General features: G+C 40.2%; 1 long non-coding RNA gene across 1 annotated transcript; it reads right to left on the reverse strand.

The window, feature by feature from the left end:
* Positions 1-502: 502 nt before the first annotated feature.
* Positions 503-23,729, reverse strand: LOC137441419 (uncharacterized). Its single transcript, XR_010987406.1, has 3 exons — positions 23,622-23,729; positions 9,729-10,641; positions 503-1,224 (listed from the first exon to the last, which is right to left on the reverse strand). It is a non-coding gene; the product is annotated as an uncharacterized lncRNA (long non-coding RNA).
* Between the last annotated feature and the right edge of the window lie 1,887 nt (positions 23,730-25,616).

A 25,616-nucleotide genomic window follows, 5' to 3' on the forward strand; every position in this document is an offset into this window, starting at 1 on the left:
AAGAGAAAGAGAAAGAGAAAGAGAGAAAGAGAAAGAGAAAGAGAAAGAGAAAGAGAAAGAGAAAGAGAAAGAGAAAGAGAAAGAGAAAGAGGAAAGAGAAAGAGAAAGAGAAAGAGAAAGAGAAAGAGAAAGAGAAAGAGAAAGAGAAAGAGAAAGAGAAAGAGAGAAGGAGAGAAAGAGAGAGAGAAAGAGAGAGAGAGAAGGAGAGAAAGAGAGAGGGAAAGAGAGAGAAAGAGAAAGAGAGAGAAAGAGAGAGAAAGAGAAAGAGAAGAGAAGAGGAAAGAGAGAAAGAGAAAGAGAAAGAGAAAGAGAAAGAGAAAGAGAAAGAGAAAGAGAAAGAGAAAGAGAAAGAGAAAGAGGAAAGAGAAAGAGAAAGAGAAAAGAGAAAGAGAAAGAGAAAGAGAAAGAGAAAGAGGCCGGAAAGAGAAAGAGAAAGAGAAAGAGAAAGAGAAAGAGAAAGAGAGAGAGAGAAAAAAAAACAACAAAGGAAAGAAGCAAACTTCCAATACTGGCTTAAATAAGTCCTATTACTTGTTTTGATTTTAAAAAAGTGATTTCCTCCTGTTCTTTCTCTCTCTGAAAATCAGACTTCAAAAGCAAAGCAAGCAGTATAGATGTTCAATCTATCAATGTAAATTGGCTCATCACTGCTTTAGCTAGCACATAAAATTGCATGAGGAATAAATATACAATGTGTTCCGATGCTGAGAAAATACAGTTCAATTAGTCTGGACTCCCAGTATGATACACAGTTTCTCCCTTTCTGTGGGATATAATTAGGAACATGATGTAGCATCTGAGAATTTCATGCCTTTGAAGAACATGACAACTTTTGAATAAATAAGAAGGAAGATGTAAAAGTTTCTGTGTACCCTTCTTCTCACTGTGGGGAGTTGAACAATTTTTTTTGCTTTCTGGCCATTTAATTTGCTCATTTGTAGCTAGGCTTGTATGAATTGCTGCAACCTTGTTCCGAGAGACAGACTGCACAGCTGTGTGACCATCTGGGAAGCGGGAAGGGAGGAGAGTGGACAGAAGAAAAAAGTGATGCTAAAATTGTGGAAAATGGCAGATGGGCGAGTAGGGAAGCCGCATATTCACTCTTTCCAACTCGTCACTGTTCGTAACAGTAGTCGAAAGTAGCAAGACAGTCTGCTATTCCACTCAGCAAACCACGTGGAGCAAAGGCTCTTGAATTTTGCCACAGAGCTGCCCAGCATTCTCCTGCAAAATAAGCATTAGGTTAACAGGTAAAGACATGTGAGAAAGTTTAATTTTTCTAATGTAAAGAAAATTACTCTTATTTGAATAGCAAGGTATTTTGCAGGATTTTGTCACAGTTTAAGAGTTTTGTTGGAGGCATCTATCTCTCCTAAATAGCTTGGAACCAAATTAGAGCCCTTATAAATCCATAACCTGTGTAAGCTAAAAGAATCATTTCATTCAGTATGTCATAAAGGAGAAACCAATCCTAATATGTATCTGAGATGTTTGATTATACAGCATAAATGAAAAGCAACTGTGTTCTGGATTGCTAAAATTCAGTTATGAAGCACCAGATTCATCTTTATGCTCTTATTTGGTGCAGAAGGTATGCAATTGTAATTTCATAAAGACATTTTCTTACACTCTTCAAATATGTTTTTTCAGGATCGAGATTCCCATACCCTCATCTGTCACTCAGTAGTGGCTCAACCAGATGATGCACTGTGCCTGGCATTGCTGGCTCCCACCTCTTCATGTCAGGAGCTGGGGCAAGAGGGTAGTGTGGGCATCAGGAATCCTTCCTGGGGAAGTGTAGCCTGGTGTGGCTAAGGACTACCAGCGTCTACAGTCCATCAAAGATGGGCTATGGCAGGCACCAGGAGAGCAGAGGTCAGGGTCATATTTGGGTTCCCTCAGTGCCCCCAGCACACACAAGTAATGAGCATTGCTAATCTGTGTCTTCTTGTACCAAGCTTGATGGAATTCTCAGTATTTGAGGGTGGATCTTTCTGTTACGTAAATATTGTTCTTCACTCTCTAGACATTTTTCTACAGTTCTCCAGGAATGGGAGGGGTGGGTTTTTTTGACATTTATTTTTTTTTTTCAAAATTCAATAAATCTCTATGGTTTATTTTCTCCATAATAGGATATTTTTAAAATAAACATTTTGTACATGGGGGTGTTATGTTTTATTTCTGGTGTGGCTCAGTTGGTAGCCCATAAGACCCTTAATGGAAAGTTTGTGAGTTCAAGCCTGCAGTGAGCAGTAGTGTCCTCCCTACTCTAGTCATGAGGTCTGTGGTTACAGGTTGGACTCGATGATCTTTGAGGTCTCTTCCAACCTTAGTGATACTGAATGCTGAATACTGAATGCTGAATACTATCTATTATGTACAATATGAACATAGCTATGCATATATAAAAGGACATTTATGTCTATAAAATACAATAAAATTATTGCAACTTTTTAGCCAAAGCTTAGGTGAATGTAACATTTCAGCTCAGGAATGTTGCTTAAACAGCACACATCAAAATTACTTTCTTCCCCCCCTTTTTTTTTTTCCTTTCCCCCCCACAGTAAAATTCCAGAAAAATATGCTGAAATATTTGTAATTCAGACAGAAAATGTATTTGCTCAACAAAAATAGGTTTAGTTAAGGTATCTAGCTAGCTTTGTAGACAACCATCTACATTCTGGACTTTACAACCTACCTTATTGTTTGAATCATTAATAGAACAGGCTCTTGTAAATTATCATAATATTTTTATTATCATGCACTAATGCTAGTTGAGAAGAACTGAGATGAGCTAGATTTTGTTTATGAAATCATAGGCATGTTGCATTGGTTTCAGATCCTTATGGTCCTATTGAAACTTTGTCCCCCCAAAAAAATCTATTTTAGATAGGAAAAGGTGGGAAAAAATCAGATTATGGGAAATACTTTGTTAGCATATTAATTTTGTTAACGAAAAATAAAACCTGAGATAATGTCCCAAAAACTTAGAGAATGTGCTTTAATTACCCTTACAGTTATGTTTCCTAGTTATTGACCAGAAAATTCCTGGATTTTCCCTTGTACAGAAAGAAAGATATTTTGAGACCTACTGATCCAGATTACTTTTTAATATTCCCAAAGAAATATGGAGTTGAAGTTTGTTAAGCACTGAATTACAAATATCTTACTAGCCATTCCAATTTTCTGATATGGATTTCCATATCAGAATCATTCTGATTTCCAGGTTACACTATAAATTATTCAATGGAAATATGCAGCTGGCAAAGTTTAGTAATCCTGCTCTGGCAGAGGCATTGGACTAGCTGATCTTTGGAGGTCTCTTCTAACCCCTAACATTGTATGGTTCTGTGGATGTGTCCATGAATGCTGATGGAGCTGTCAAGCGGGAGAGAACTATAAAGCAAATATCACTCCTATCTTCAAGATGGGAACGAAGGAGGATCAGGGAACTACAGGCTGACCAGCCTAAACTCAATCCTTAGGAGGGTAATGGAGGAACTACAAATGTTGCCAGTACAAATTAACATCTTCATTAATGACCTGGATGCTGGAACATATGCACTCTCATTTGCACATGATAGCCTGGGAGAAGTGGTTAATACACCAGATGGTTGTGCAGCCATTCAGAGGGGTCTCAAAAGGCTGGAGACCTGAACAGAGAGTAACATCACAAAATGCAGCAAGAAGTGTGAAGTCCTTTAACTGGGGAAGTATAATGTTGGGCTCTAGTACATGCTAAGGGCTGAGCAGCTGGAAAGCAGTTATAAAGAAAAGGACCTTGGTGACCCAGTGTACGAGATGAGCAGGAACCTTCAACACTGTAGCAGCAAAGGTCAACAGCCTCCTGAATGGCATTATGCAAAGTGTTGCAGACAAATCAAAGGATGTGTCTTTCTCTCTATTCAGACCTGGTGAAACAAATCCAGAGTGCTGGACTTAGTGCTGGGCCCGCCAACACAAGAGAGATGTAGAGCAAGTCCAATGAAGGGCCATTAAAAAAGAGTGAATATACTGGAGGAGCACTTTTCATAGAAAGAGAGGCCAACAGCTTGGAGAGGGCTCAGGGCAATCTTATGTATGTAAATAGCTGAAGGAAGTAAAGACAATGGAGCCACATTCTTGACGCCCACTGACAAGAGGCAGTAGGTGGAAGTTAAAAAAGATTAAATTTAATCTGAACACAAGAAAGCACTTTTTACTGTGAGGGTAGCTGAGCTCTGACGCAGATTGCCCAGGGAGATTGAAGAATCCCCTATGAAAATACTCAAAACTCAATGGCACAGAGTCTTGAGCAACTGTTGCTACTTGACCATGTTAGACTAGGGGGAATTGACTACATGATTTTGAGAGATGCCTTCCAACCTCAACCAATCCATGATGTCAGTAAGACACAGGAAACTTTGCACCACTTTGTTTTTACACACCTGAAGCTTTGGAATTCTGTTACTTCTTCATCTCCCGCTTTCCAAACGAAGAGTGAAGTCAGCTAGAGACAAGAAGTAGCGTTTGTAAGAATAAAACGGAGAGAATGGTGCTTTACAGCTTGAAGAAAAGATGAGTGGGTGAAGAATTGATAACCATACAAACATATGGTTATCAATAGGGTTGGAAAAGACCTCAAAGATCATCAAGTCCAACCTGTCACCTAAAACCTCATGACCATGGCACAAAGTGCCACATCCAATCCCCTCTTGAATACCTCCAGTGATGGTGACTCCACCACCTCCCTGGGCAGCCCATTCCAAAGCCTAACAACAATCTCTGTGGAGAACTTTCTTCTCACCTCAGGTCTAAACTTCCCCTGGTGCAGCTTGAGACTGTGTAATCTTGTTCTGGTGCTGGTTGCCTGGGAGAAGAGACCAACCCCTTCCTGGCTACAACCACCCTTCAGGTAGTTGTAGACAGCAATAGGGTCACCCCTGAGCCTCCTCTTCTCCAGGTTAAACAATCCCAGCTCCCTCAGCCTTTCCTCGTAGGGCTTCTGCTTGAGGCCTCTCCCCAGCCTCCTTGCCATTCTCTGGACATGTTCAAGTGTCTCAATGTCCTGCTAAAATTGAGGGGCCCAAAACTGGACACAGTACTCAAGGTGTAACCTAACCAGTGCTGAGTACAGGGGCACAATGATTTCCCTGCTCCTGCTGGCCACACTATTCCTGATGCAGGCCAGGATGCCATTGGCCTTCTTGGCCACCTGGGCACACTGCTGAGTCATGTTTAGGCAGCTGTCAATCAGCACTCCCAGGTCCCTTTCTGTTTGGCAGCTCTCCAGCCACTCCAACCCCAGCCTGTAGCACTGCATGGGGTTGTTGTGACCAAAGTGCAGCACCTGACACTTGGACTTGTTGAATGCCATCCTGTTAGACTCTGCCCATCTGTCCAGCTGGTCAAGATCCCTCTGGAGAGCCCTTCTACCCTCTAACAGATCAACAATTGCTCCCAACTTGGTATCATCGGCAAATTTGCTGATGACTGACTCAATGCCCTCATTCAGATCATCATGGGGGACACCACTAGTGACTGGCTGCCAGCTGGATGTGGCACCATTCACCACCACTCTCTGGGCTCAGCCCTCCAGCCAGTTCCTAACCCAGCACAGAATGATGCTGTCCAAGCCATGGGCTGAGAGCTTGGCCAGGAGTTTGCTGTGGGGGACGCTGTCAAAGGCCTTGCTGAAGTCCAGGTAGACTACATCCACAGCCTTCCCCACATCCACCAGGCAGGTCTCCTCATCATAAAAGATCAGGTTGGAGAGGCAGGATCTGCCCTTCCTGAATCTATGTTTGCTGGGCCTGAGCCTTTGGCCATTCTGCAGATGTGCAGTGATGGTCCCCAAGATGATCTGCTCCATAATTTTACCCAGCACTGAGGTCAGGCTGACAGGCCTGGAGTTTCCAGGTTCCTCTATCCAACCCTTCTTGTGGATGGGCATCATGCCTGCCAGTTTCCAGTCATCCACAATCTCTCCAGTGAGCCAGGATTGGTGGAAAATGATGGAGAGCAGCTTGGCCAGCTCATCTGCCAACTCTCTCACCACCCTAGGATGGATCCCATCTGGTCCCATGGACTTGTGAGTATCCAAGTGGCTCGGCAAGTCTCAAACTAATTCCTCGTGGATTTCAAGGGTTCTACACCGCTCCCTGACCCCATCTACCAGTTCAGGAGGCCTGTTATCCTGGAGTCCTCCTGCCTTATTGTTGAAAATGGAGGCAAAGAAGGTGTTTAGAACCTCAGCCTTTTCCTTGTCTTTAGTTACAATGTTCCCCTCCAGGTCCAATAAGGAGTGGAGGTTCTTCTTGCCTCTCTTTTTCACATTAATATATTTATTAAAATGCTTTTTATTGTCTGTCACAGCAGTGGCCAGCTTGAGTTCTAACTGGGCTTTTGCCTGTCTAATTTTTCTCCTACATGATCTAACAACATCCTTAAATGTATCTCGAGTTGCCTCCCCCCCTTTCCCCCTCTTTTTTTCCTTCAAGAGCTGCTTGCTCATCCAGGCCAGTCGCCTTCCCCAGTGGCTCATCTTTCGGCACGTGGGAACTCCCAGTTCCTGTGCCTTCAAGAGCTCCTGTTTGAAGTAGGTCTAGCCATCCCGGACCCCTCGGTTCTTAAGGACTGCCACCCAGGGTACTTTCCGAATAAGTTGCTTAAATAAGCTGAAGTCTGCCCTCCAGAAGTCCAAAGTGAGGGTCCTGTTACTGCTCCTCCCTGTTTCCCTGCATAAATTGTAGAAGTTCATGCAAAATGAGATGGTAACTAAAGAATGACTGTGTGCCTTCTCACAACATGAGACTTTCTGACTTCATAAATGAAGTTGAGGCAACAAGATTGAAAGAAACAAATAACAGTATTTATGAATATATATCTTCAAACAGTGGACTGTACTCCACAGTGAGCACATTGCAGCTTCACAACTGGTAGATGTAGGAACTTTGACACAGCCAGCACCAGTAAAAATGACATAAGAGACAGTGGACAATAGATAAAAGAGGAAAGAGAAAAATGATACTTCTCTATTCACAAGAAATAGAGTTTGGCATGATCAGAAAAGACTTGCTACAGTACCTAAAATTTTAATCAGTATGGATAATAAAGAGGAACACATTGGAAAAGGTTGAACCTACTTATAGATTTTGAGTATCAGATTATGATCCAGAGGTCTGACTTCATATCCCACATTTGAGAATCTGTGCATTGATTTATGAAAGAGATTCATAACTATCACCATTTCAGCTTCTGGAGCCTGTAGTGGCATTCAGTTCTCAGTCAGCTTTTGTGAAACTTAACTTTGATGGAAGCTATTGGATTTTTCTTCTGAAGAGTGCTAAAAAATGCTGAAAAAAACAAACCCCACCACATTTCACCCACTGCTTTCACCCATTTGTTTTATCTGGAACCAACCATATTTGAAAAATAAAAGTCAGCTGATCAGTGTGAAATAATACTAGACTGAGTAGTCAGTAATCTTAGGATGTAATGAAATGACAGCAGGTTCTTATCTTTGGAAAGCATTTTAATCCTTTTCTCAGCTATTTTTTTGAAAGATGTAGGTCCTACACTAATTTCATTAGTCAGGCAGTTTATTGATTTGGTTTTTTAAATAATTTTTTTAGATAAGATTAATCCTTCAGAAGTCTAAGAAGTCCAAACATTGCAGCATACTACAAATTTCATTCATCTGAAGCTACTGGGCAAGTTCCATTTTTTTCAGAAATGGAACTGATCTTTGTTGATACTTTCTTTTTGAGAATTTTATTCATTTTTTCAAATCACTACACTTCTTTTTCCACATAGAGTTTGACTGAAAATCACCACTTTTCACCTCCAGCATGCCTGAATTCAATGACAGAAAGATCTGCAAAACTGGCATTTGGAACTAAGCCCTGTGTACTTGTGATACACCGAGTAGTTAATTCTAATTTTCATAACATTTTAAATCTCTTATGCAACTGAACTTGCTACTTCTGAAAACTCCCACTGTGATAGGTTCATGCCTATCCTGGAAGCAGGGGAGGACAGGCTTGTAAAAGCATTGCCCTCCCTGCAGGAGGGTTTCCCCCTGGGAAACTAAATTAGTCTGTTCCACACCCCTCCCTGCCCAGCAAGGCTATAAAAGGGAGGATAGTGCAGCCATTAGCTCTCTTGGGCCCTGCCTTGGCTTGGAGAAGGACTGCTGGTGGCTGCCTGCTTCTCTGTTATGTGTTCAGGCCTGATCCTTCCCCTGCTGCCTCCGCGCCTCTTCAGACAGACTGGTTTTGTATTCACGTGGTTTTTTTTTCTCCCTCCCATCCATCCTTGTTCCTTGCCCTTGTGAACCTTGCCTGTTATTGTTACATATATATATATATTGTGCAAAGAAAATTCTTTGCCTCTCTACTTCCAAGACGATTCCAAATTATTTCTTGGTGGATTTGCTCCTTCCTTTTTATTTTCCCCTCTCTATTGGGAAGGAGGAGGGGGGAGCGGGTGAGGAATTCTCAGCCTTGCCCCCATCTGAGCTCTTAAGTTCCAGTTAAGGCTCAAACCACCACACCCACATACCTCTATTGTTGTTGACACCATCCTAAAACTATAGTAAAGTGCAATTATTATTTGAATATATGTTAGTGCTTGTGGGTTAAAATTTTTCACAAAAACCTGATCAAAATATCTTGAACAGTGTTCCTTTGACCTTGAAATGGAGTTTTTAGTGAATTTAGATTAAGAATGAAGTCAACAACAGATTTATATCAGTTGTGGGCAGTTTAGGAATCAAATATGAGATCAGGGAACTGTGAAAGGGATACACACTGCTGATCTTTTCATCAAGAGGAAAATACACCATGGTCACAGTGGCACATTTGTAACCCTCACTGAGGCAAGGAAATAGAAACAGATCCTTCAGTGCAAATAGCACCTGCACTAAAAAAGTAGCATTTGCTACATATAGTAATGCTCCTTGATGTCCAGAACTTTGAAAACTAGTAGTTTTTCGCTCGAGTATAAGATTTGAGAAAGGCAATGGAATCATGCTAAAACTTTACAGGACCCCAAGAAGAATTATAGAGCTAAACATTATTGACTTTTATAAGGAAAGTGTTTGCTCCAAAGATTATCTACAATGAACAGCAAGAAGGGAGCAGAGATCTCTTGTCTTGTAGGCCAAGAAGGTGCCTACGTCGCGCCACCTAAAAAAAGAACTAAATAAGGCCTTTAAGTTTTGTACTTGCTGTAGGAAGATCCTGTCGTCTGTTTTCTTCACTTCTCCCAATACTTTTAAAAGCATCAGCTATTCCAAATGTACCCCTAAAGAGCCATATTTCCATTGTAACTTAATCTGCATTTAATGAAATGTGATTTCAGTCTGACTTTTCATGCAAGCCTGCTGTGCTTCTTGGAAAAAAAGCAGATGAGGCACTCAAGCAAGTGCCCAGCTCTCTGAAGCATTGCTTGAGGCTGTGCACGGAGTGGAGGCTCTTCTATAGGATCAGGATTATGTGTGAGCTATATCATTGCAGGGATCAAGAGAAATCATGTCTTCCAAGGATAAGCAATGGCTGGGCAAGCCTCCAGCATTTGGCAAGCTAAATGGAAGAAGATTTGGACTCTGATGAACCTCAAAGGGGTTTCAATGTATGAGAACTCTTTAAAATTTTATTCACAAGCCAGCCAGCTTTGATCTATGCTAACTAAAATATTGAGTAAAATTTGTTAGCATTCACATGTAAAATGACCTTTTTTAAACTTACCTCAAGAAATGGTGTCCCCTTGTCTTAGTCCGGAGAGGGAAAGAGACTCAGTTCTTTTGAATATTCCCATGTTGTGAAATTAGAGGCACAAACAAGGCCAAAATATCAACAGCTAGAATATTTATGGCATAAATTAAGTGGATGGATCGGAAGGGGAGAGAGAGAGAATAGAGAGGAGAGAGAGAGAGAAAAGAGGAAAGGAATTATATTACCACACCCCAAGTCAGTTCAAGTCTGTGGAGGAAAGGTGCTGCAGGAGATGTTGGGTCTGTAGAGAAAGGGCGCTGAGGCTTTGGCTGGAGAAGAGATGTGGTCCTCTGGGCAGCCTCTTCAGCTCCATGAGTTGCAGCAGGTGGCTCTTAGGACACGGAGAGAGGGTTTGGTCTGCTTCTTCCAGGCTCCATGGCCCCTTTCCTTCGGAGCAACATTGTCCCAGGCTTTTCCTTCTCTTATGCTTTCCTTCTCAGCGGCATGGTCCTTGTTCTGTGTTTTCCTACATCTCCTTTTTTCTTCTTCCTTTTTCTTCTGCCAAGCCAGTAGTTGCTCAAGTCTTTTATACAGTTTTTAGTCCTTAGGTATGTGTCCAAGTATTGTCCCTCAGGAATTCAGGGGCCAGGAAATCATCCTTAGGTAAATATCCAGGTATCGTTCCCCAGGAAATCTTTCTATGTATTCCTGTGTGTTTGGGCAGACATCTGGGGGGGGGGGGGCCTCCGCCTCCTCCTTCTCCACCTACATGCCCCCACACTCATTCCATTGTCTCATCATCCTCCCTTTCCAGGGTACTTGATGGGTGGGGATTATCTTGATTTATGCATATTCCCGAAGGTGGCCTCGGTCCATTGTTGTGAGGCCAGCTGTGGTCCAGTGAGTGATGTTACCTTCGCACCTTCCAAGAGCTGTTCCAGTGGCTCTGCCCAATGGCCAAATGGTCAAGTAAGAACCAACTTGGATGAACAGATGCATACTCTCTAAATGCTTAAGGCATATACAATTATTAAAGAACAGGATATGAGTTTCCCAAACACTAAACTGACAGATACATGGTATTGAATTTTTCAGTCAAAATGATTTTGCTCAGAAGAATAGTGTATGTGGTGAGTTATACTAGATGAAGTTCATTTAAAAGTATTCAAAGATGCTTCCTAATAGCAGTTAGAATAGCAACAAGAAGGCACCTTTATACCTAAAATTTCTTCCCTGCTTCTCCTTTTAAGTCATATCTTTCTATATTATTCCCATCTTTGAATAAACCATGTAATGTTATTGATATTCTTTCTATCATTTTATCTGCAGGGTACATATACTTTCTTGTTTTCTCCCCATTTAGTCCCATCTCACAGTGCTCAATTACTCACTTTGGAACTTACTCAGCACAGAGGAAAATCAAGCATTGAAGACCATTTCAGGGCCTGGAATAGAGTGATTTACAGTCCTGAAGCTACCTCTAAACTGAGAAAACAGCTGTTTAGCATGAGCATGCTTCTGCATCTGAGTCCTGCAAACACACACAGCCCTCAAGATCATACAATGAAGGTGTGACTTCCATGTAGGCAATGTAAGTTGGGAAATGACCTGTTGGAAAGCAGTGAAGGGGAAAAGGACCTGGGGGTCCTAGCGGATGGAAGGCTGACCATGAGCCAGCAATGTGCTCTTGTGGCTAAGAAGGCCAGTGCCATTCTGGGGTGTATTAGAAGGGGTGTGGCTAGTAGGTCGAGAGAGGTTCTCCCCCTCTACTGTGTCCTGGTGAGGACACATCTCAAACATTGAGTCCAGTTCTGGGCCCCTCAGGTCAAGAAGGACAGGGAACTGCTTGAAAGGGTCCAGGGCAGAGCCACAAAAAATATTAAGGGAGTGGAACATCTTCCTTACGAGAAGGGATTGAGGAAGCTGGGGCTCATTAGCTTGGAGAAGAAGAGACTGAGGGGTGACCTCATTATTGTTTATAAATATGCAAAGAGTGAGTGCCAAGAGGATGGAGCCAGGCTCTTCTCGGTGATGTCCCAGGACAGGACAAGGGGCAATGGGTGGCATAGGAAGTTCCATGGAAACACGAGGAAAACTTTTTTCACTGCAAGGGTGATGGAACACTGGAAGAGTCTGCCCAGGGGGTTGTGGAGTCTCCCTCTCTGGAGAAATTCAAAACCTACCTGAATGCATTCCTGTGTGATCTGATATAGGTAATCCTGCTCTGGCAGGGGGATTGGACTAGATGACATTTCAAGGTCACTTCCAGCCCCTAACATTCTGTGATGCATATAGTAGGTGAAGTTTCTGTCTACACAGAGGTGTCAACATATGATTGACTCCATATGTCAAGCATCACTGATTAAACTCAAATCTGAATTTTTTTCCATAGGTTTAACCAGAGGTTAAGCACCAGTGTCCTGGGATCCGTCTCCACCAGTCCCAGTCTATCAGGGAGGTCTTAGGGAGACATCATTGTCTGCTTGCACCAGCCTATGCCCAGTGCTCCTCAGGACCTCAGCCAGTGTGCAGCTGAGAGTATCTCTGGGAGGAAGATACTCTATGCTCAGGCAACCATTTGAATACTCACCTTCAACTGTGATGTGATGGGTTACACCCATCATGAAAGCGGGGGGTGAGGGCTTATGAGAGCCTTGCTCTCCCCTGGAGGGGGTTTTCCCCCTGGGAAACTGAGTTAGTCTGTTCCACTCCCCCTCACTGTCCAGCAAGTCTGTAAAAAGGAAGATACTGTAGCCATTTGCTCTTTTACTTCTGCCTTGTGGGCATGAAAGATAATTGCTGCTGGCTTCCTGGTTCTACATGGTTGGGTTTGGTCCTCCTCCTCCCTGCTATATCCATGCCTCTTCAAAGGACTTCAAATGACTGGTTTTGGTATACATATTTTCCCCATCCATCTTTGTTCCTTACTCTTGTGAACCCTTCCTCTTATTGTTTTATATATATATATAAAAATATATTTTACCTCTCTACTTCCAAACCAACTCCAAATTATTTCTCAGTAGCTTTGCTCCTTCCCTTTCTTTTTCTCTCAATCGGGAGAGAGGAGGGGGGAGTGGGGGAGGCATTCTCAGCCTTGCCCTCCATCTGAGCTCTTAAATCCCAGTTAAGGCTCAAACTACTACATGTGAGAATGGAAATGAACTGTGGAGAAAAAGTCCTGCACATACTTCTTAAGAGAAAATAGGATCTACTTAAGTTAGTACGCTACTGTCACTAGTTAAGATGTTGGACCAAAGAATAGCAGTTTCATGGAGCTCAAGTGGATACTGCAGAGAACAGAGAGAAATAATATGACTTTGAATGACTGAGTAACTGGAAAGTTGAAAATCAGCTAAATTTTATAAACTAATATTCAGGTTCAAGAGCTGAGAGGTGTGATATAGCCAGGCACAGGGGCTGAAAAGTTGAATTTGCTCCAGATCTCCCATGCTAGAGACACTAGCAAGGCTACAGTTACCTGTGTTTCACCTTGTTAAACTGCTGTAATGCTCTGCTTTCCCCCTGTATTACATTCCACAATGAAAATCAGAGCGCAGTTTCCTTACTTTCATCAATAAGGTAATCAATATTTTTGTAAAAGCAAACAATAAAATTATTATATTAATTCAATTAGCAAGCAAAATTAGTGTGAAAAACATTATTCAAACATATCAATTAACATTATTGAAGTATGTAAATCACTATTTTTAAAGCTTTTGGAAGTGAAAGTGGCATTTTCTCAAAAATTCCAGTTTCCTTGAAACAAAAATTAATTCATAATTGCAACAACATATTTAAATGGGTTTTAATCAAAACACCTTGACACATTCTGGTGTGACCTACTCTAGGTGATTCTTCTCTGGCAGGGGGGGTTGGACTGTATGATCTTTTGAGCTCACTTCCAACCCCTAACATTCTGTGTCATTCTGTGTAAAAATATAGCAACAAGAATTCAGTAATTGGGAAGACCACATACATAGCCATCAATAATATCAAATATGTTTAGAGAAAACATAGCACTGGATCACCTCTCCTATAAGGACAGGCTGAGAGAGTTGGGGTTGTTCAGTCTGGAGAAGGCTCTGAGGAGACCTTATTGTGTCCTTTCAATATTTGAAGGGGGTCTATAAGAAAGCCAGTGAGGGACTTTTTAGGGTGTCACGTAACGATAGGACTAGAGGGAATGGATCCAAGCTAGAGGAGGGGAGATTTATATTATAGGATAAGAAGAAGTTCTTCACCATAAGGGTGGTGAGACACTGGAACAGTTTGCCCAGGGAGCTGGTGAAAACCCCATCCCTGGGAGTTTCTAAGGCCAGGCTGGATGTGGCCCTGGGCAACTTGATCAAGTGGAGGTGTCCCTGTCCATGGCAGGGGGCTTGGAACTAGATGATCTTTGAGGTCCCTTCCAACCCTGACAATCCTGTGATTCTGTGAAAACTTTTCTTTTCAGAAGTCAGACATGTCTGAATGAAAATGCTTCAACCTTTGTTTATTGAAAATGTTTGGCCTCAGAACATATGTGGGAGAACAGAAGGATCATTTAGCTAACACAGGTGAATACAGGAGTTCTGTGACTCTCGTGCAACTAGTTCATAATCTCCTACAAGACCTGATTACAGGACAGTGAGCTGAGGAAAATAAAGATAAATAAATAAACACACCTAAATGCTCAAAAATGAAGCACCATGGAAGTAAAATATTTTTAAAGGTGAGAGGAAAAGTTTATTGATTTAGAAACTTAAGTTGTGTCTCAGTTTTCCATTTGGGTTTCAAATGTCTTCCAAAATACACTCCATGATTTAACACATAATCAGTGTGACATGAAATTACAGTGACTGCTGATGCAAATGAGGTAATTGTGCATGCCAATTATGTGTTACATGCCTGTTGCCTTGTTTGAATAAGCAATTACTGAATTTATAGAGACAAGCACGTTAACTAGGAATGCATATTAGGCACATAATTACCACCACTTAATACAGAAAATCAGGCAAAGCAGAATTTAGCTGGGGGAATGGTTATGAATCTTGGCATTTTTTTCCTAGACATAAAATTCTAGTTTCGTTACATGAGTTTCTTGCATTTCTAAGAGCTTATACCCCAAAATGACTTATAAAATTAAATAAGCTCAGTAAATTCAGACACATGCCTAGCTAAGAATACAAGTGGTGTTTTTTGGTTTTTTGTTTGTTTGGTTTGTTTTTTTAACTTTGGCACTTCTCAAGCTTTGTGGGTAAATCTTGTAAAGTTCTGTGTGGAGACGTCTTAATTTTTATACTGACTTTTGGTTGTCCCACTGGTAAATTAAGCAGGCCTAAATGCTGCAGATCAGAGGAAGGAACGGAGAAGCAACACACCAAACCAAAATTTTAGCCAGAAGGATGTCTGATAATTCTACTTTTAGATGCTTGGCAGCATAAGATTGCCAGGCTGCATTTTTATGCCCAGTGTGAGTAGTGCTGTCAAATGGTGCCACAACATCAACTGGACAGTGGTGATCATCCAGAGCATTTGAGGGGGGCTCTGACCACCTGATGGTCTGGATGTTTTTCTGTATCTGAAAAGGGCATGTGCATATAAACCTTCAATTCTATCACAGCACTTGCTGCAAATTAAGTTATAATATGCATTTGTCAATGTGAAAAGCAAAATTTTGTATTTGATAGCTCCTGGTGATGGTTTTGTCTGCAGTCTCAATGATAATTAGGTATTAATGATTATTATATAGAGATGTCAATATAAAGAGAAGATCCAGAACAACTTCTTTTACAACTGTATAACCTGTTTATATACCATATTCTATAATCAGTTATTTCATAATTGTTTCAAATTATAAACTAGATGTTTAATAAAATTTTGTGACTATTCCAAGTAATAAAATCAATAGTTTAGTAATCTTTAAAGAGCTCTTAAATGAAAACAACAAAACTGGCAAGATACATCTTCCAGACCCAATGTCACTGATTTGTTATTGGTTGGTTTGGTTTTTTTTTCCCCTACTGAGGATCATTCCTGTCACTTGTACTACTTTCAGGCTGTGTGAGCAAGTCATGAGGAGAATTCATGAATTTAGGAAATTGCCTGGAGGCTCTGATTAGAGCTGAATTATTTTGGACTATTAAAATTTTCTATTTTCATGTTTGCAAAACCTAGGGAATATGTTGGCAAAAACTAACTCTCTAGAACATCAAAGAAGGTATTAGAATTTAGGATCAATCCTTTGGTCCCAGTGAAAAGTTCAGCAGTGAGATCTGAAGTATATTACCTAAGCTGTCCTTCTTTCTGCCCCAGGTGTTGACAGCACATATTCCAACATTTCAGCTTTTGAGATTTGTGTTGCATAATTATAATTGGAATGCTAGTGGGCTCCCAAAATATTGAAACAATTGAGTTCATTCTTTAAAAAAAACCCCAAAACTTAAGAAAAACAAAACACAAACAACAAAGTTGCCAAAACACTCCACCTTCTCCGCTTCTTTCCTTTTCTCTCCCCTCTTCTATCATCCAAGGAAAATACATTAGGTCTGTTAGCCTAAATACTCATTTACTCTGTATGAAAATTAAAGGAAACCATGAGTCACCATGGTTTACTATGGTTTCAGAGTCCTCTATTTTTAAGTTTCTTCAATGATCAATCAGTTTTATTTATTTAATATTTGACATTAGTTCCCTCTCTTTATGACAAGGTTGAAGGCCTTATCCACTGTCTCCTGTGGTACATCTCTTTTCATGACAACTTTCTAATGAATGTACTTACATTAAAGTCTAGCAATTGTTTGCAGCCTCTGTGCAAACTTGCAAAAGGTTTGCGTGCTTAAAAGCTTCTCTGTATTTTTCCATTTCTGTGAGTTGCTTGCATAAAAGACAATGTCTTTCCTGACAAACCTTGTGTCACTGCATATTCCTGAGCAACCTAACAAAACAACCGAACAAAATATATTAACATTTTCCTTTTAAAAATGGGTCTATGATAGACATGTTTATTTCTTTATGGGTAATTGCCTTTTTTTCTCTCACTTTTCTTGCAGAAAAGTTAGAAATTAAATCTAAAAATGGGGGTTGGGGGCGGGAGGGGGGAGAAGGAGGGGAGGGTGGTTGGCAACATTTTGCCTTGGTGTGTTTTTTGCAAAAATAGAATTGATTTAAAAGTGAAAAACTTGATTTCAGATAAATCTTCTGAACACTTGTAAAGGGCCACTCTGGTAAGTGTATATATGCTGTGTATAGCTTTGGGGTTTGTCATTTGTCAGTTTTTCCAGACTGGGTTTTGGTTGGAGAAGTTCAAGCATCTCTGTTTACCTATATGCTAGTATTATGTGTAGAAATCTGTCTCTTGCTCAACCACATGTTCTGGTTAGTGCTGTGCATTTATTTCTAGACATACATTTTATTTATTTTTTAAAATGTTTAAATGTACTCTTTCAAGCAATAGTGAAAGTAGCAAAAAACTGAAGTGCTTAGTGAAATTTACTTTTTTTCAGTTTCTTGAGGTTTCATAAAGCCCAAACTTCTCTTTTGCACACTACCGGTTGATACAGATTTATGCTGGTTTATGTCAGACTTGCAGAGGTTTGCAACTTCTTTCATCTGTTCTCAACTGAACCCGTACGTGTAAAAGCTAATGCACACAAAAATGCAAAGGAAAGTTAATTTCACTCATTCAGTCTTTTTCTGATTTGAATATTGACCCAAAAAAAAACCCAAACCAACAAACTCAATGAACTGTACTCTGAACAGTTTACCCTGTTTGTTTCATCCTGTGAAAACAGAATGTATCTTTTTTCAGAATACAAAGAATATGATGAAAATTTAGCATCAGGATTTTTTTCTTATACATACCTTTTCTTTCTATTTTTATAAAAAGTGAAAGACTACACTGGAATTAAATATTTGTACTTCATGCCTATAGTTTTAGTTATTTTTTCCTCACCTTTGATTTCATAAAAGCTGAGTTCCCAGTATAGTGGAAACTCTACATCTATCCGCTATGCCTTACTAAGAACTCCTGTGTCATGTTCATCCATTTGACATTTTGGAGTCTCCCTAATAGCAATTCTGTCTCAGTACTCAACAAAGGGTGCTGGATGTTTCATGAGAACTTTCTATCCTGCCTACCATTAGCTTAGTTCAGTACACTGGGTTATAATGAATGGGTTATAATGGCCTGAGGTGATCTTTGGCTCATCGCAACTGCAGAAGGATTTGTAGTGGCAAAGAAAGGGAGATAAATGGACATTTAATGATACTCCCTTGCACTGGCCAAATGGCTGGCCCTTGTACAGCTAGGTAAAGATGCTTCTGCTGCCTTAGATTCTATTTTATGTGTATTTATAGAAATTTGTATCAGAACCTCAAATTTTAGAAGGCTGTTGTACTGTTACTTCTATGCTATTTGTGCGCCATGTAGTACTAAAAATTTAAAGCACGTCTTGAGGGGAGAACTGCTTATGCATGGAAGGGAGAATTAAAAGACATATTTATATACTCTGTAGATGATCCTGCAGTAAAAGGGGTGGAGATGCAGTTCTGGATTCTGCAGATCTGGTAATCCTTATCTCTCAAGGGAGAGGATTTGGAATAAGGGAATATATTCATGTCACTCATCTTTTGCTGTCTGAACTAACAACAAAATGTTCTTCTGTCTTTTAATGACTAATTATACTGAAGATTCCCTGTATCAAGAAGAGCAATCAGACAGAAATACTCTAAAAGAGGACTGTGTGTTCAAAGCAGTGTCTAGACAGAGTTGTATCTTCGTCTGTTTTATTACAAATATCCATTCTTTTGGGGCTGAAGGGGGAACTCTTCAGCCAGGACATCCTGAGTTTTTACAATATGATCCAGCTGTAGTTGCTACTCACTGCTGAGAGGGACCTTCAGTACAAGACTAACTGGAAGCGATATATGCACAAAATAATATTCTTAAACGGGTAAATCTTCCTTAAGGAAAGAGGAGAAAGCCAGCTTCTACAGCCCCTTGCAGATTAACAGCTTCCTTCTTTTCTTGACAGCCCCCATTTTGTTTTCTCTGTGAGCTGTTTCAAAAAGGAAGCAGAGGCCCTTCTCAGAGTTGAAGTAATTGTAATTGAATTGCAAATGTTGCTTTTAAACAAACAAACCATAGAAAAGGAAGATGGGGAAATAGAAGTAACTCTCTAAAATGACATTGTACAGGCAAACACGTGTTTTGAGTTAAGTTGGTCTCATTTCTGGTACAGTATTAACTTTGTGATTGCCATGATCAGCAGACATGGGGAACGAAAGGTGGCAGTTTTTATCAAATTAAATCTAAAGGGGAAGAATGTGTATTTAAAGTATTTTAGTTTCTTAGTATTTTTTAAAAGGCAAGTAGGTGCTGGCAAGGTCATATTTATGCAGGGGCTGGAAAGAAGGATTTTGCTTTTGTTAAAGAATATCTTTTCAAGACCATCTTTTCTTTTCTCTTTATTTCAGTCTAAAATGTGGCACTGGTGTGGAAAAGAATGCTGAAATGTTGTACCTGCTTCTCCTGAAAATTTTCTTCTTTAATTTGGTGGTTGTGTTTGACAGAACCCATGCACATAGATACAGTTTTTATGCTGCATTGACATTTCATAGTGAGATAGTTATATCTGATGCTTTTTTGTTCTGAAATCCATTCAGCTACAGAGAATTTAATCAATCCATGAATTACTGCAATGAACTAATGTGATGGGTTAACACCCATCCTGGAAGCAGGGGGGGAGGGCTTGTGAGTGCTTTGCCCTCCCTGCAGGGTGTTTTCCCCTGGGAAACTGAGTCTGTCCCATTCCCCCTCCCTGCCCAGCTAGGAACAAATCCTTACCTAGTCTTGCTTACATGCTTACAAAGAAGGTGCTTCACTGATATAGAGGAGTCGTAAAAGCGAGTCTTGGAAAGTCTAAGTAAAAAAGGCTTCCTGTGATCATTCACTTACAACAGGTTGTTATGTCACATCTCTATCAGTTTGCATTGCTGATGAAAAGCACTTCCAAAGGCATAAAATTCTATCTTCAAGTGATTTAGAAATAATAAATGCAAGTTTGCCACTTCAGCTGCTCATCCTTTGCACTACACCTCTCTCATAGAAACCCATTTATGTTGTTTTAACTGAGAAGCTTTCACAGTAGAAGCTATATTGGTTCACTTATGTGACAAGAGGATCAAGCTGTGACATCCTCACTTGCAGCTAAGGAAGAGTCAGCCTGAATATTCAGTGCCTTGCAACTCAGGCATTGTTTCACTGCTCTTTTGCATAAGCGGAATACAATAGAACACATTGGATTTGTCTTCCTTTCCCCCGGTGTAAATTGTTGCCTTCAGTGCAAGTCTGTGAAGTGGAATTCTATAGTTTTTCTCCCCATCTATCAATTATCAACCATGAAACTATCAAAGACAAGATTTTCCTCACACGTTCAGTGAAGGAAGAAGCCCTCTTTATGCTGTAAGGAGAGCTGTGGGCTAGTATCAGAGCCAGTCCAGGCTGCAGTCCATCTCTGCCATCCCATGAAGGGAAGCAAATTAAAAGTCTTTCAGGCTGACAGTCTCTCCCAGTTCTGTGCTGAAATACAAATTTAAATTAGGAAGGAATAAATTCAAATTAGTATGGATGATAAACTGGAGAAATAACAACAGTGAGTAATACTTTCTGCTGAACTCAATGTAACATCAAGCAAGGGAAGCAAAGTTTAGCAATATCTAATGCACAATGCTTACAAGGGAAAAAAACAAACAGATTAAGATAGGCCTTTTTTCTTTTTCTCCTTATCTCTAATCTCATTATCTCCTTTATCAAGCAGCAACACAGAGATAGCAGAACACACTGAACAAGTGTAAAATTTTGTTTTGAACAAAATGGATACTTTCTGCTTCACATCATTGATCAGGAAGCATCTTTGGGCAAGCATTCTTCTTTATAAGGGAGGGTGGAACAAGATGGAGGAAAATTCAAAACATGAAACGGCTTTCCATTTGTACATTGCTGCTCACTATTTAGTATATTTCACTATTTTGAGTGAGAATTCTTTTGCTTCTTAATGATTGCAGAAATATAATTTAGTCTTCAAAGTTGTTATCATTAAGTATGAAGCTGAAGTTTTATGTGTGAAAATAACTGAGTTCAATAAATTTATCTATAGAACCACAGAATCATACAATTGTTTGAGTTGGAAAAGACCTCTAAGATCTTTGAATCCAGCCATAGACCTAGCACCACCATGGCCCAAAGTGCCATGTGGCCGTGTTCTTGAACACCACCAGGGAGGGTGACTCCACCACCTCCCTGGATAATCTATTCCAATGCCTTACATCTCTTTCTTCTTTTTTTTTTTTTTTTTTTTTTTTTTTTTTTTTTTTTTTTTTTCTTTTCCCTAATATCCAATTTAAGCCTCCACTGATGCATTTTCAGGCAATTTCCTCTTGTCCTATTAATCAATGCTAGGGGAGAAGAGACAATCCCTACCTCACTACAACCTTCTTTCAGGTATTTGTAGAGAGCAATGAGGTCTCCCCTCAGAATCCTCATCTCCAGACTAAACAATCCCAGTTCCCTTTGCCACTCCTCACAAGACTTGTTCTCCAGACCCTTCACCAGCTTTGTTGCCCTTCTCTGCACATGCTCCAGCAACTCCGTGCCTTTCTTATAGCAAGGGGCCCAAAACTGAACACAGTGTTCAAAGTGCAGCCTCACCAGTGCCAGGTACAGTAGCATGATCACTCTCCTGTTATAACACCATTGAAAGTGAGATCTTCTGCATTTATTCTGATAATTTCACTTTTCAGGATAGTAGTGTGTCTTCAAGAGCTTTGAGCCTGATTTATTAGGAAAATGAAATTGAACTGATCATATTTTATGTATAGGTACCTATGTTTCAATTACTCGTTTGCTTAACTCCTGCTAGCCAGCTCCAACTAGAGTGTGACTGAAGGTAAAAGACAGATACATATTCAGTGTTCTCAAACATTAAAGCTCTGGTCATCAAGGGAAAGGACAGATTCTGTGTCAGGCTAACTCATTCAATCCTCATAACCATGAAAGGTGAGAGACATACAACTCTTTTGTTACAGTGCTCATTTGTTTTCCTTCATGAGTAATTTGCCAAATTCAACTATGTACAAAGAGATTTCAACAAAAAGACACACAACATTATTTGGAAGGATAATTATTATTTTTTTTTCTTGTGGCTGTATTTCACAGCTAAAATCAGCTTAATATCACACGATTAATGTCCTGAGCTCTGGTTCTGAGTGAGACAAAGACATTTATGACAGCAGGTCAGTCTGAGGCTTCAAGCAAATAATGAGTCCAAAATTCATCCCACTTTTCTGAAATGACCTTAGGAAAAATCATAACTGGTTATTTCAAGCAATCAAGAGGACGTTTTCCTTAATGGCTATCAGTCTTGCCTCTGATTAAAAGAAGAATCAGAAAAATGGCAGAACTCTCAAATTAGCAGGCATACATGGTCAAGAGAGGGCACATTCTGATGACAAGTTTGAGACACCTGAGAGACATTTTCTTATTCACCAAAACTCTGATTTTTCCATACCTTTCCATTTTCTACCTTTTAACTATGTTTTCTATATGTGCTGCTGCATCTTTGATATAGCAAATGGTTTTCCCCTATTTCTTTTCTACTAACTTTATGTGTTGAACTAGAGCTCTTGCAGTAAGGGAGAAAGGAAGAGGTAAAAGAAAGAGGGAGCTCTTGCAAGACCAGGGAGAAAAGTTGAAGGAAACAGATATCCTCAGGTGGAATGAGCCACCCTTTGAAGGTGTTCAACTTTCTCCATGGGCTACAGAGGGGTTCTGGGTTCCTAGTCAAAGCACCTCTCTCATTTAAATGGGATTAATTCGTGTATAGGTGTTTGCATACTAAACCTCACATGATAGCCTTTGTATTGGTAGAAGGTTTCCCACACAAATATGTCTAGTTTTTATTGATTTGAGGGACTGTCGTGACCATTTTGGTGATGTGCAGGTGCAAAACTACCCTAAGGTAAAGGGAACAGGAAAGCATGGCCAAGTGATCACAGCAGAAAAACAGGTACATAGACAAGGAACTAATTCATTGCTGTTTCTTGCCATCACCAGGAAAAAAATGTACTAAAGCCCTGATGTGAGATCAAACAAACTAAATAATATTAAAAAGACCTAAACACAGTGAAAGTCAAGACATCAAAGGGACTGGTTCTCTAGCCCCCTCGCCTTCTGCAGTGACCTATGATCAGGCAGGATGAGTGAAGAGTGTGTGGAAATCCAACTGCTCTCATGGGGTGGCTCTGCACCTGGCTGAATTCTACTTCACAAAGTAAAGAGCTGCAAAAAATCCAGCTCTGTTCTTCAACATGAAAGCTGTTCCTTGCCTCCTCTGATGATTTGTTCTCAGCAGTCTGAGATGTTGAGAGATCTGCCCTGACTCAGTTTTCGGTACCGCAGGATTAGATAGTCAAGAGCAGTTAATCTTAGCATCCTGGAATCTCACAGGCTAGATTTTTTAAAAATTGCATATTGTTGGGTGAGCAGGTCATAGAAGATATGCCTTCTTAGAGTCACAGCAGAGATGAAGTAATTTTAAATGTATGTATAAAAGCATAAAGTTCAGAACTGTAAAATACATTCCTTCATACACTACATAAGTTTCTGTTTGAGCTGCACAATGACTCTGTCTTAAAAGTAGTTGAGTGGTTGAATTGATACATATGTATGGTTCCAGGAGAGAAAATTGTTTTGAGTATATTTCAAGAATAGGTAACAGATTTTTGAAGAAATATCAAAATTTCTGAATCAAAATGTAGCTGAAGAGAGTAACAAACCCCTCTGTAACTACAAAGCCAAATTTCAGACACTGATTAGGTGATTTTAATAATAATTTCTAAAAGTACAACTTAACAAAGTTCAATAGCAGAGTTTGCTTTATTACTTACCACATGGAAGAAACATGAAAGGAAAATTGAGTTAGGAACCATTTTGAATGTGCATAGAGACCAGAGATGAAAAAGGTTAAGGGATATCCTCCTGTTGAGCCACAAGGTTCAGAGTACACCTTGAATTCTGAACTGCTGATGGAATTTTTGTGTGCTTAATCTTTGTCTCAGATTTGGTAAATGGTTAATGTTTAACATAAGTAATGAAAAGGGTAAGGAAAACCTCCTCTAGAGTCATGAGGTTCAGAATGGGTGTCTTTGCTTTTGAAACTTCTCAGAAAGGAGACTAAATACAGCTGGATCCAGACTTAGACCCAGACTTGGTCAATGGCTTACATCTACTGATATTAGCTAAATGGATTAATTTAGTACTGATTCAGTGTGCTATCAGCCACTTGTCAAGGATCTGTTATGAGTAAGGTGTCTCTCTTCCTTTGGTGAGGAAGGATCTCTTAGACTCTAGTAAGGAATCTGAACACTTGATGGTTGTCTCTGCTCAAGGGGATAGTCACTCAATGTGAAGTACATTTGTAGTTCAGGGAGGATGCAAATTTGGCTCATACAGTGAGCTGTCTTTCTTATCAGATCTCTCTGCCTCAAGGGTAAATTTCAGGAGGTATTATAGATCAAGAGATAACTGCCATGCAACCACAATGCCTATTAGGGAGAGTTCAAAGAATAGATAGGGTCTATAGGAAGGATAGGAAAAGAGAGGGTGTGACCATCTGTCAGTGGCAAGTTGGAGTCCATGGAGCTTCACCTGGGAAAGGATGAGGAGATGACTGAGATCTTGTGGGTCAGAACTAAAGATAATGCAGAGACAAGTGATATTATAGTGGGGGTCTGCTAGAGGCCACCTGACCAAGAAGAGAGAGAAGATGTAGTCCTTCATATACAAATAGGAGTGGCCTTGTAGTCATATGACCTGATCCTCATGGAGGCTTAAACCACTCATATGTTTGAGAGACAACATAGCAGTGCACAAGCAATTCAGAAGATTCCTGGAATATGTTGACAATTTCCTCCTCCAAATGGCTGAGAAGCCAACAGGGAAAGGTTCTATGCTGGACCTTGTCCTCACCAAAAAAAGAGCAGATAGTAGGAAATGCTGAGTTGCCTGAGAGGTCTGACTCTTGAAATTCAGCAACTTTTGCTGCAATTCACCACCAAGTAACTGTCCTTGATGAAAAAAAGGCAAAGGGAGTAGTACTCAAACTCAAGCATTTTGCTTCAACAGCCCTCAGCTGTCACAATGGCCTGTCTGCAGGCATAAGTTTCTGCAGGCCAATGATGCCCTGTGGGGAGCAACCTCCAAAGGTCTGAAAAACCGTAGGGGACAATAATTTCTTGAAATGCAGTAGTGTGACGCCTTGAAAAGAGTCCTAACTTAGCTAGGAGGAAATATGAAGGAGTGTTGCTTGAATTCCTGTTTTTTCAATCTAGTTGATCTGTGTCCTTTCTTTTGAAACAAGTATTTTAGAAATGTTCCAGAAACTGTAGTAGCATGAGTGGTTACCAGAGGAATTTGCCATTTGACTGTAGCATTAAACAACAGATTAACAAAGATTTTACAGAAAAGGTGTGAAAGTTCATCGCAGCATGTGCAAGGGTCTTTCTACAAAAGGGTTTTCTTCACATTCCCTGTCTCTAGGATCTCTATGGCTGTTAAACAGCCCTGTGGCATAATCATCTCACCTGGCTTTAACATTGCTACAGTTATTGTTTAATGAATACGTTATTGTACGTGCTTTCTTTAAAAGGTTTTACTGCCAAAGACAAATGTGCTATGGCTTGAGAGCTTGCTGTTGTGAGGTGACTGACTGACACCTAGTGTTTAAAGTCTACTCACATGGAAAAAAAAATAAGTGTAATTAAAAATAAAGGGGATTCTCTCTCATGAGAAAAGCTCCCAGTTGTTTCAAAGTATCACCCCATCAGTAATGTTCCAAGCTGATGGCTCAGGTGCCCTAGAAAAAAAGCATTTAAATGAATCAC

This window comes from Melanerpes formicivorus, unplaced genomic scaffold (assembly GCF_026170545.1).
Source record: "Melanerpes formicivorus ecotype bairdi unplaced genomic scaffold, bMelFor1.0.p_v2 SCAF_1, whole genome shotgun sequence".
Lineage (NCBI taxonomy): Eukaryota > Metazoa > Chordata > Aves > Piciformes > Picidae > Melanerpes > Melanerpes formicivorus.